We start from the raw sequence: 4284 nt of genomic DNA, 5'->3' as shown, positions 1-4284 counted from the left end.
TTACTGTGATAAGATTTGGTTTGTTGTTCGCGCTTGGATTCTAGTCATTACAAAACAAAGGAAATGCGGGAAGGATGATTTTAGTCTAGCTTAGGATATTTTTAGAAAGAGATAAATGTATTGAAAGTCGTAAAACTTGTCACGAAAGTGCAATTGAATCCTAAAACTTTCAAAAAGTGCAATCAAGTCCTAAAACCAATCACAAAAGTGCAATTTAGTTTTCAAACTTTCAAAAAGTGTAATTAAGTTGTAAAACTTATCAAGTTGGTGTAGTCAATTCTTTCCATTAACTCTGCCCAACTTGACAAAAGGAAAATGCTAACAAGTTTTGAGATTTTTTTTTGGTCGAAAAGTTTTAAGACTTGATTGTACCAACTTGACAAGTTTTAAAAGTTAATTGCACTTTATGAAAGTTTTATGACTCAATTGCAATTTGTGACTAGTTTTAGAATTTGATTGCACTTTTTGAAAGTTTTAAGATTTAATTACAATTTCATGACAAATTTTAGAATTTCAAGTATACTTATCCCTTTTTGAAATTGATGCAAACATTTACTTTTTATATATCTCTCTCCACCTAAGAAGAAGGATGCCATCACACATAATGACGCAGATGCACTATTAATAAAGTTAGAGAATGATTTTCGAAATTGATGCGAACATTTACTTTTTATATCATAAATCGGTGTTATTTTCTTTTTAACAAAACGATTAGGATAAATAAATATAACGAGTCGAATTATGAGAAGCCACAAATTTTAGTGGAAGAGTAATAACACTATTCACACTTTAGAGAGTCAAGAACACGAACTGCAATTTAGACGATGTTTTCACGCAAAGGCCCCAGGGATATGTGGTGGGTAAACAAAAGCAACGACTTTCTGATTCTCGAAAGCATCAAGTCTTGGGTAGAAAAGAAAACCGAAGAACATAGATGAATATGAATAGCTTAGTAATTGCTCTACCCCTTGCCTTTCTGTCCGTGTACGCTTACGGATTCCTGCAGAAGAAAAGAAACGCAGTCCCTCAGATCTACGACGTGTTCTTGAGCTTCAGCGGCAAAGACACTCGCACCGGCTTCACCGATTTCCTCTACAATAGTCTGAAAAATTCTGGGGTCCGAGTGTTTAGGGACATCAACGCGGTCCAGGTCGGCGAGGAGATTGGCCCGCAGCTTCTCCGGGCTATCAAGGGTTGTGGGATTGCAATCCCCATCATCTCTGAACAGTATGCGCAGAGTAAATGGTGCCTCCGTGAGCTCACCAAGATTATGGATTGCCACAGAGAGCATGGCAGATCAGTTTTCCCTGTATTCTATAGGGTGGATGTTGTTGATGTAGGTGGCCCACGCGGTAACTTTGAAGAGGCTCTACGTGGACATGAGGGGCGGTTCGGCTCAGAAGTGCAAGACTGGCGGGAAGCGCTGACTTCTGTAGCGACGATTAGAGGATGGATTTCACAGACCATTGCTGATGGGTATGACCGTATGTATATAGTTATGTATGTTTGTATTTACGAGTCTACGAATCTACCTCCATCACAACTCTGAATCCGAACCCCTGTGCACTTGGAAGGAATTAAACTATTAGCCTAACTTTGGTTTTACACATGTACACGTGGGCAGGCATGAAGCAGAGCTGGTGGAAATGGTGCGCGAAAAGGTCTTGAGTGAATTGAACACGATGTGGATCGAAAGGCTCCCCATGTTCATGGGATCAGGTATCTTCCAATTCCATCTGAGTCGAGCGAGTCCTCTGTGTGTTCATCGTGTGAGAGCTTTGGCCTCCCTACAATTGCCACATAGAGAAGGCATGTAAGGTTCGCATGGTTTTATGACCTAGACTGATTTTGTGGCCTTTTAAAGTTATCTTGGTCTTTGAAATTTTTGTATGATCCATATTGGCTACATCTTATCATGGTTTATCTTGCTGGATCGCAGTATATCTTTACTTTTCGGAGAAGAGTAAATGGCAAGTATTCTTGGCCTTTTGTGGCCATGATGTTCAAAACGGCTTGGCTGCTCACCTTTACATCAGCCTTGTGGCTGCGGGAATCAAAGTGTTTATCCATGATGATCCATCCCTCGTAGGTAAAGATATTGCTGGTGCGTTTTGGAATGCCATCGCGCATTGCCAGATATACATTCCAATTCTCTCAGAAAGTTTTGCCTCCTCTAGTTGGTGCCTCAAGGGGCTAACTCAAATGGTAGAATGCAATAGGACAAAGGGGCAAAAGATATTGCCCATCTTCTATAAAGTGAGGGCCTCGCAAGTGCGAAACGTATCGCGTAGTTTTCGAAATGACATGCTTCAACATGAGGATCTGGAAGGCGGAATTACTTATGAGCGATGGGAGCGAGCTCTCAGGGTGGTGGGGTCCTACAGAGGATGGGAATCGGAAGGAATCGCCAATGGGTACTTACTTTCATCACTCCCACCGAAACCCTAATTTGATTCTAATACTGGAAATGCTCATACTACTCCAAGCTTAATTCCATTTAATTTGTCAATTGGCAGGAATGAAGGGGTACTTGTGAGAAAGGTTGTCGAGGAGGCTTCGAGGTTGTTGAAGAATCGCCAAAACACATGATGCCCCATTCCCATCCGTTGAATATTGACTCAATCCTGGACTTAGTAACAACTCATTTTTAGGTTGGCGAGGAACTCTTTTGGTGCGAAAGAACATGTTATGCATGTTATGCTGCATAATCTATCTAATAAACATGTTTTTGGATTCAGATGTGACGCGTCATGTTCAGATTTGACAAATCTGTTCTGTTACATATAGAGAACGGATCCAAAAAGAAGCGAGAATGAGGGCAGGGAGACCACGAAAAGAGGAGAAAAATGTACAAACAATAAAGTCCAGTCACCTTAATTAGTTGTTTGAAGGTGCCGTAAAGGAGTTGATGTTGAGTTGAAGTAAAATGTGATCTCTCCAAATACAGATTGCCTTCTAATTGACAGAAACAGGAATTCCAGAAGAAGAAATAAAATGAATCCACACACCTCTTGGTCCCTATAGTAATAGAAACGGCATCAGCTGATTTATCGATCCCAGATTGAAAAGCCTCTCTGCATTGCTTGCCAAAAGATATCTTCTTTGCACCTGCCTTTACCACAAAGTTTCCGACTTTTTGCCCATTTCTCCATGGACCCAATATCCTCAGATTCTGAACAGTGAACAGCGCCAGCGCCGTGCCCAATTCTTCAATCTCAATCCAAAAATTATAATTCGTAAATGCGCATGAAGAAATTGAGGATAACAGAAGCAAAGGAAGAACTTAACGGGAAGAGCGGCTTCTGAGGGAGGGGATTGAGGTGCTGTGAAGGAGACTGACATTCTCAGGGTGATTCTTCCTGGGGTTTCTGAGGGGTTTAGACTAAACCGGTATACCTCTGACACGTATTATCCCGAACTAATTTCATGTCACAAAAAGATAACCCGGCAATACTCACTCCCTATAGGAAAGAACATTTGCAAGATCATGTGCTCTCTGCATGTAGAATTTGCATCAAGAGACAATATTGGGTCAACCAAAATTATAATTTACGTTAAATAGCTTCATTTTAATTGAGAGTGAGACGTACCATTGGCTTGAGTAGAATTCGTAAGTATATCTAGCTATCTCGGATGACGTGGACTTAAAAATCCCTCATTTCTTAGTCTCCTTGTATTCGTAGAGAGAAAAATAATCTGGCTGTCGTTGAAATAATGTCTCGCATCGCTTGACAAAAGATCATAAATACTTTTTATATTCATGTAGTCTCCGTCCGACTATTGGGTTAAATTTTTTGTTGGACTTTTTAACGGCACGTAATCCAATTTGCACGTGAAAGGTAATGCTATTTATATTCACGTGTTCTCCTTCCACCTATTAGTTTAAGCTTTTGAGTTGGACTTTTTAACGCTGTGGAAAAGGAAATTGAAAGTATAAATTGGACAGCATTTATAAGAAACCTTAGAAACTAATAAACAAAGACAAGGCCACCGTATAACCACTAGCGACTTCAGGGTCATATGAGATTTCAATCAAGTTTGCATGTTGCAACAATAAGTAACACTTATTCTTGTAATTAAATACAAGCGAACCTTTTATATTACACATACTGAGAACTGACAACAAACATTTTTCTGATGATTTAATAGGCAAAGAATTACTATCAAAAGATACAATGGAGAAGATATGTTACATATTCATTATTCTGCATGGCAGATTGACAAGAGAAACTAGGCCTATTATGTGAGATTCTAAATGACAGGTTTCATCGATCAAGAAAGGGT

The 4284-nt window shown here is 39.7% G+C and overlaps 1 pseudogene; it reads left to right on the top strand.

Moving 5' to 3' along the window:
- Positions 1-940: 940 nt before the first annotated feature.
- On the top strand, positions 941-2744 carry LOC115663017 (uncharacterized; annotated as a pseudogene).
- The last annotated feature ends 1540 nt before the right edge of the window (positions 2745-4284 follow it).

The sequence above is a fragment of the Syzygium oleosum genome, unplaced genomic scaffold, assembly GCF_021117445.2.
Source record: "Syzygium oleosum isolate NSW1041296 unplaced genomic scaffold, Sole_v2.1 Sole_v2.29, whole genome shotgun sequence".
Taxonomy (NCBI): domain Eukaryota; kingdom Viridiplantae; phylum Streptophyta; class Magnoliopsida; order Myrtales; family Myrtaceae; genus Syzygium; species Syzygium oleosum.
The sequence above is the reverse complement of the archived record's forward strand: the minus strand, read 5'-3'. Positions and strand labels throughout refer to the sequence as shown.